At 37.8% G+C, this 8,581-nt stretch overlaps 1 long non-coding RNA gene across 1 annotated transcript; it reads left to right on the plus strand.

Annotated features, from left to right (window-relative positions):
- The first annotated feature begins 1,672 nt into the window (after positions 1-1,672).
- On the plus strand, positions 1,673-3,497 carry LOC131634049 (uncharacterized). The gene is made up of 3 exons (XR_009293467.1): positions 1,673-2,009; positions 2,135-2,521; positions 3,121-3,497. It is a non-coding gene; the product is annotated as an uncharacterized LOC131634049 (long non-coding RNA).
- Positions 3,498-8,581: the final 5,084 nt, after the last annotated feature.

Below are 8,581 nucleotides of genomic sequence, written 5' to 3' on the forward strand. Positions count from 1 at the left end.
TAAACAATGTATACATGCTTGACCTAAATGAGGTATCTTTGACCGAGGCCAAATGTCTATCAACTATGAATGAAGACTCATGGCTTTGGCATAGATGTTTGGCTCACGTCTGTCGCACGCTCGCGAAAAGATGAACAGAGTCGCCACCAATATATTTATCCCATAAGGGAAAGGAATATCAGAAAACCTAAGATGAATAAGAACGAGGTCTTTCGACCAGAGGTAGGGTACGGAAGTCGGTTACACGAAGGGAAAGTACTAGCACCCCTCACGCCCATCGTACTCGATGGTATCCACCTATGTTTGTTGCTATCTAAAGGGTGTGTACTATAAAGCTTAATTATTAAGGGAATGCATGCAAATGAATGAAAAAGAAACACGGGGAAAATAAGGTTTTAAAATAGTTGTGCTCGCTTAGGCCCCGCGACCCAATGCCTACGTATCCTTTTCAGGAAGCAGAGCGCCGTAGTTCGGCTCTTTAGTTTTTGTTTGTTTTTATGTTTTTTAGTGGACGAAGTTACATTCGCACTCCGCTGCTCGACCTCTGGAGTCTTAAGCTGGGAATGGAGCGGAAGTAACGTGTCCGATTAGGAGAAAGAATGCCCTGAAGGCAAGAGAAAGAATGCCTTGGAGGCAAGAGAAAGAAGAAAGATTTTGAGCGTTTCGAGGAAATCCCTTAAGCAAGGGAAACTCGGATTGCTCTTTGGTTTGTGTTTTTTAGAAGTTGGGAACTTACGCCTGAATGGGACCCTTAAGCAAGGGAGATCCAAGCACTCGAACATTCCCTTAAGCAAGGGACGTTCAAGCTTCCATTCCCTTTTTAAGATTTTCACTTTGTTTATTAGTGTTTTAAGTATTTTCTTTGTATTTTTTATGGGGAATTTTATTCAAGTATTTATTAGATGTTTTAAGGTTGAAAAGGAAAAGAAACTAGCCTAAGTATGAAGGGAATTTCTACCTAATGTTATCATGGTTTCTACCTAAGATTAGGAGTTAAGGAGACATGAAAAATTAAAGTCACATCATGAGCAAAATTGAGTAAGGATACAATGGTACAAAATTATACACAAAGCATGAAGTAGCAAGTCAAAAACATAGTGCAAAAATGAAGTAAAATACTACTATTTTTATATTGATTTTTATGAGATGAATTGGATTACAAATCAAGTAAATAGACTAAAAAACAAATAGCCTAAAAACTAATATTTTTTATGATTATTTTTTATGTCAAAATTGGATTAAATGTCTAAAAACAACAAGAAAAATTAGCATCTTTATTACTAAAAGAAGTGACAAAAAATCTAATTAAAATCTAAATTAAAAATGTAAACCAGGGGTGCCAAATTGAATACAATGGTGTGATCAGTAAAACTCAGGGCCCAAAGGTGTTGGTGGCCCAGCAGAAATATTTTTGTTGCAGCATTGTTTGCCAAAAACGTAACGGGCCACAGGGGGTACACGGATAGCAAAATTGGCCCAGGAGTATTGTTGTTCAAGATTGTGTTGCCAAAAAATGGCAGTGATGGGCCGAGGGTGCAAAGAGGAATTCGTGGCCCACTGAATTATTTTGATCCAATTATTACTATTATTTCAGATTTTATTTCAATTACAAGGAAATTAAATGAATTAAAACTAAAGTAAAAAAACAAAATAAATAAAATGGAAAGGGGATTAGGGTTGCACCTTGCGACGATTGGAATTGCACACAACTCCTTCTCCTTTCACGCGAACGAACGGCGGCGCCGGGAGAGACTTCTTCTCCTACGAGATCCTCTTCTCTCCGCCGTAAACAAAGTCAAACAAAACTCCACTTCACCGACGTCCTGCTCACTCATCTCGTTTCCTTCTCCATTTCCTGGTTCTCTCAGTTCTCCGCGATCAATCAAAATAACGCCTCGAAGGAAAACAAGAACGGAACGCCATGATTGTAGGTTTGCCGGTCGGAGAAGCTCCGATGGTTTCTTTAACGGCGGTGAGCAGAAAGAGGAAAACCGAAGGTCATTGCTCAGGTATACGTCTTCGACTTTTACGCTTCGCTTTATCTACATCAAATTTCTTCCTCCTCTGCTTCTGAGTTTCTGCGTGTTGAATCTTTTGTTATGTACTTGCTGCGTGTTGTTATTGTTTGATGAAGATGACGATGCATCTGGAGCATGTCAAAGATTGAAGCTTGGATGAATACGTGTTTTGCAGATTCGTGATTGAGGTGCGGAGTTGTGTGAAGATGATGATTGAGCGAGATTGGTTGAAGGTTGTGAAGTGATGAAGGTGATGAATGTTGTGGAGGATGGGGTAGCAGAGAGTATGAAGAGAGGTTGAAGGTGGAAGATGAAGTTCTGAAGATTCGTGATGGAGGATGAAGGTGAAAATGGTGAAGAAGTGAAGTTGTGTGTGAAATGATGGAGAAGTGAAAACAGAGTGGTGAAGGGAGAGTGAAAGTGAAGAGAGCAAAAATGGTGGAGGGACTTCTGAATTATGGTGGTTCTGGTTTTATAGAAGTTCAAGATGAAGAAGATTCAAGGTTAGCTCAACTCTTGATTTTCTGATTTCTGTTATATTCTGTTGAGTTTCTGTTATTCTGTTGGGGTTAGGAGGTTATGACAGTTAGGGATCTGTTAGAGTGTTATGAAGAAGTTAGGGAGAGGTTAGAATTCAGTTAGGATTGGTTAAATTCTGTTACAAGTTTGTTATTTGTCTGAAGGTTGGTTATGAGAAGTTATGTAACTGTTAGTAAGTTAGTTATAGGTTATAAGAATTTAATTAGGGAAATGTTTAGGAATTGGTTCCAAGGTTAGTTGAAACTGAATTGTGTTTAAAAGAAAATGATTAGGGAGGGTTAACTGAGATGGTTAGGATGTTTAGTTAGGAGATGGTTAGGGATTTCTCAAAGTTAGTTTACTGTGAGCATATGTTAGTAGGATGGTGGTTAGGCTAGACTTGATTTTAGAACAGGAACATGGCTGCATTGCATCTAATGAGCTAGCTTTGAACATAATTACATCTAAACTTTGGCTGCATATGCGAAACATTCGAACTGAAAGTATCTGTGTTTTGTTATGGACAGTTATCCAATGATCCAGTATTTTTCTGATGCTATTTCCCTCTTCTGAACTACTGCAGGGCTGTTTGAACTTCCTCTGAACGAGGCTGCAATCGGGTGGCGTATTGGATGTGTGTATTACGAATGTTGCAGTTCTGTGTAGGGGCTGGACCATGAACACTTTAGAGTTACTTCAACTGAGCTTGACAAGAGAGTCCTTTCAAGGCCCTAAAGCACCTTGTTGTTCATGAAGGCAACATATCATGAGGGCTTTGGCTTTGGTCACATGTGATCCACACTTGTTTTTTCTGTATAGTCTTCTCCTGGTGTAATATATACTTGGAATGTGCTTTGGCTATAATAAATTAGTTATTCATGTAATGACTTCCCATTCTATTTTGTCTTGTAATTGACTTCCCTTTTAGTTGGAATGGAACTTTAAATTGACTTTTGATGATTTGTCATGAACATAAATACACTTCGAAGAACCTTAATTCACTCTGATTACTTTCTAACTCGAACCTATTTTGAATTTCAATGAACAACTTTCTAATCGACTTGCCTCTTCAAAGAAATCCTTAATTTAATTCAATTCACCGATTCAACCAAACTCATGTCAAATACCAAATGGATGATGCCTTTAGTATGATATATCTTAAAGTTTATCTTCTTGCATCCTTGCCCAATATCTTAACTTGATGACATGTGATCTTGATGCAAACATAATTCCCTTTAAGAAATTCCTTTAATCTCATAATTGATAAATGAAATTCAATAGGCTCAACAAATGAACAATTAAAACCCAATTTCAAAACTTTTGATCCTGAATCAAATTTACTGACTGATGTTGCATGATATGTTAGATGACTTAATGATGGTATGCATAGGATGCGAAGTTTAAGCCAATTATAAATAAATTAAGATGGGCAAATTTTGGGGTGCAACAACGTCAACTTTGACTTGCTTAATAAAATCGTTTCAAAAGACCTAGTAGTTGGCCTACCCAAAATTAAGTTCTCCAAAGATCACTTATGTGATGCGTGCCAAATGGGGAAGCAAACAAGGATCTCGTTTAAACCTAAAAGCATTGTATCTATAACGAGACCCCTTGAACTTCTTCATATGACCTTTTTGGACCATCTAGAATAAAAAGTCTAGGTGGGAACTATTATGGGTTTGTCATAGTTGATGATTTCTCTGGGTATTATTGGACGATCTTCTTGGCAAGCAAAAGTGACACCTTCTCCGCATTTGAGAAATTTGCCAAAATGTTTCAAAATAAGTTGAACTCTAGCATTGTAACCATCCGAAGTGATCATGGGGGTGAGTTTGAAAATCATCTTTTTGAAGAGTTTTGTGGAAATCATGGCATTAATCATAACTTCTCCGCACCACGAACTCCACAACAAAATGGAGTGGTGGAACGTAAAAACCGTGTTTTGGAAGAACTTGGGAGAACTATGATTAATGAACATGGGCTTCCAAAATATTTTTAAGCCGATGCCATAAATACGGCTTGCTATGTTCTAAATAGGATCTTGATATGACCTATTCTAAACAAAACACCATATGAACTCTTAAAAGGAAGAAAGCCAAACATATCCCACTTTCACGTATTTGAATGTAAATGCTTTGTTTTAAATAATGGAAAGGAAAACCTTGGTAAATTTGATCCAAAAGCGGATGAGGGTATCTTTCTAGGATACGCTCAATCTAGTAAAGCTTATAGAGTATACAACAAAAGGTTACATATTGTTGAAGAGTCCGTACATGTTTCTTTTGATGAGTCTTGTCCGAAAGTAGTCGAAAAAGGTAGTGTTCTTAATGGTGCCGGTATCTCAACTGAGAGTATACTTAAGGATCCGGATGCTAAGCTTGAGAAAGATAAAGATTGTCTCTCACCCGAGAATATTAAAGAGGAAGTGGATCAAGCACCTAAAGAGAAAGTGGAAGATCAACCAAGTGACAAAAGTGATCTTCCTCTTGAATGGAAATCTTCTAAGGACCATCCTATGGAGGACATTCTAGGAGACATATCAAAAGGAGTAACAACACGGTCAAGGATAAGTAACTTTTGTTTTTATTATTCTTTCGTCTCTCAAATTGAGCCTAAAAACTCCAAAGATGCATTAGTCGATGAGCATTGGTATTTAGCTATGCAAGAAGAGCTGAACCAATTTAAGAGAAATGAAGTTTGGGACCTTGTCCCTCCTCCGCGAGACCATCGAGTAATTGGCACAAAATGGGTGTTTAGGAACAAACTAGATGAAAATGGGATTATTACTCGCAACAAGGCCCGTCTTGTTGCTCAAGGGTATAGCCAAGAGGAAGGGATCGATTATGAGGAGACTTATGCTCCTGTCGCCCGACTCGAAGCCATACATTTGTTAATTGCATTTGCATGTTCACAAAACTTTAAGCTATATCAAATGGACGTTAAGAGTGCTTTTCTAAATGGGTTTATTAATGAAGAAGTTTATGTATCTCAACCTCCCGGTTTTGAAAACTTTGATTATCCCGATCATGTTTATAAACTTAAGCGTGCCTTGTACGGTCTTAATCAAGCTCCAAGAGCTTGGTACGAGCGGCTTAGCAATTTTTTGATCAATCAAGGTTTCTTAAGAAGGAAGGTAGATACCACTCTATTCATTAAAAGACATGAGAAGCATTCTATATTGGTTCAAGTATATGTTGATGATATTATTTTTGGGTCTACTAACATGACTCTTGTCAAGGAGTTTTCTAAGCTTATGCAGGGAGAATTTGAGATGAGCATGATGGGTGAACTAAACTACTTTCTTGGACTCCAAATAAAGCAACTAAAGGAAGGCACATTTGTGAGTCAAACTAAGTATTGTCAAGAGCTTATCAAACGCTTTGACATGGCAAAGTCAAAGGCTATTGACACCCCAATGCCTACCACGGTCAATCTTGATCGGGATGAACATGGTAAGCCGGTTGATGTAAAAAGGTATAGAGGTATGATCGGTTCCGTACTTTACCTTACTGCTTCTCGTCCCGATATTATGTTTAGTGTTTGCATGTGTGCAAGATACAAATCATGTCCTAAGGAGTCTCACTTAAAAGTCGTTAAGCGCATACTTAGGTATCTTGTTGGTACAACTAAGCATGGCTTATGGTTCTCCAAAGGTAGTGATTGTTCTTTGGTTGGGTATTCCGATTCCGACATTGCCGGTTGCAAATTGGATAGGAAAAGCACTAGTGGTACATGTCATTTTTTCTCAAACTCCTTAGTAAGTTGGCATAGCAAGAAACAAGTTTCTGTTGCTTTGTCAACCGCCGAGGCGGAATATGTGGCGGCCGGTAATTATTGTGCTCAAATCTTATGGCTCAAGCAACAATTACTTGACTTCAATGTCAAGCTTGATCATATTCCCATCTTTTGTGATAACATAGGTGCTACAAATTTAACCAAAAATCCGGTCTTGCACTCTCGCACTAAACACATAGAAATTCGACACGATTTTCTTATAGACCATGTGGAGAAAGGTGATGTAGTGTTTGAGCATGTTGATAGCAAAAATCAACTTGCCGATATCTTTACAAAACCACTAGCTACCGAGCCTTTTTTTCACATTCGTAGGGAATTTGGTGTCCTTGATATATCGGATAGGTTGCAACTATGAGTAGTTGCATGTGCTCTATTTATTATTATTATCATTATCTATGCTCTCATAAATGTGTTGAAGTGTGTGTTCAAGATATGTGAGGGCATATTTCTCTATCTCCCATGTGTAAAGGTAATATCGTTTTAATCTTAGACTCTTCTTATAATAATGCATCAATATGGTAAACTTGCTAACTTGTTCATAATTGTGTATGTGGTATGCATATTTTGGTAGTCTCATGCATACATACATTAAATTTAACTATTTTTGGAAAAATGCTAAAAATAGGTCGACCTACTCTTTCCATGAGTCGACCTATTGAAAGATTTTTTTTAAATATTTAATGCTAATGCGTCGACGCATGACCTGCATAGGTCGACGCATCGGTTGCAGATTTTCAAAATTAGGTTAAATTTAAAAAGGATGAAGGGAAAAATCATTTCCTCCTCTTTCTGTCCGCGCCGTCAACCTCTCCTCTGCAAACCCTAATTTCCCAACTCAAATTTCTCCCAAAATCATCTCAACCCTTCATCCATGGCATCACACAAGTCTTCAAGGAAGAGAGCTCACAAGGGGGACTCCTCTTCTCAACAACCTGAACCGGTAACTGCCCTTTCCCTTGTTCCTGATGAACTAGTTGAATCCTACTCCTCTAAGTTTAGCAAGAGGAAGATTATTAAGCAATTCATGTTGTTTAGTGGCACCCTACGTAGACTACATCTGCAAGAGATTAATGATTTGATGGCTGTTCAAAAATTGGGTACATTTTTGGAATTGAGTCATGACTATAATGAGGAATTAGTTCGGATTTTCTATAATGGAATGGAAGGAACATTCAGTGGTAGTTCGTTTAATTTTCAGATGGGCACTACTACATATGCTATTACTGACAGTCTGTTTCGGTTATTGCACATATCCGGTTCCCGATAACTTGATCGTTCAAGACGATAAGTTTGATTCCAGGGAATCACGTTTCAAAAGCTAAATTTTAAAAAGGTGGTCTATTCACCCCCCTCTAGACCACCCCTATTGTCTAACATTAGTGTATTATGTTTTTCCTAATGGAGGATTTGTATGCATGATGTCTTACTTGATGTTCTGATATGTTGCCTGATATGGAGAATGGAGGATTTGTGTGCATGATGTCTTACTTGATGTTCTGATATCATGCATGATGTGGAGAATCCTGATGTGAGGCTTTATTTATCTTCTTCTGCATGTGCCTCTGATTTGTGAACTTGGGTAGTTCATATCTGGTGATTTGGATTTTCCCTTGAGGGGGACAATTGGTTATGTATGACAAGGGGAGTAATGGACCTGTCTGATTGTACAAGCTCCAAGAGGTGTGTTGATGTGATGTCAGACCACATGTCTGAACATCTGGTTTCTGGAGAGCTTTGAAGAAGTCTCTAATGTAACTACTGTGTATCATTGATATATTATGTTTGTAGTTTAAAAAAAGTTTACATGTTTTCATGTAGATTGTGTTTTTCGTTAAGGTTTTACTCCTATCTCCAGATTTATTGTGCATTGGTTGTTTTAGTCAAAATTTGCCAAAGGGGGAGATTGTTAGATCCTTGGTTTTATGGTTGGCATAAATTTTGCTAAAACATGGTGAAGCGTTGAAATTTTTGAGACTGAGCCATTGATTGACTTGGCTCAGATATTTTAACAAAATCCTCACCGCGCTTTATTGTTTCTAAAGGAAATGGGAAAAAGAGTGAAATAAAACCCACAGAAGTTTTTAAAATCAAAACTAATAAACTTATCAGAGATTTAGGTACGAGGGGTTTGTTACGCAAGGGGAAGGTGTTAACACCCCTCACATCTACGGTACTCCGTAGAAACCTTTTTGAAATATATATTATTGGGTTTATTGTTATAAAATGCCTTTGTGTTTTTGTTTAAACAG

The sequence above is a fragment of the Vicia villosa genome, unplaced genomic scaffold, assembly GCF_029867415.1.
Source record: "Vicia villosa cultivar HV-30 ecotype Madison, WI unplaced genomic scaffold, Vvil1.0 ctg.001216F_1_1, whole genome shotgun sequence".
Taxonomy (NCBI): Eukaryota; Viridiplantae; Streptophyta; class Magnoliopsida; order Fabales; family Fabaceae; genus Vicia; species Vicia villosa.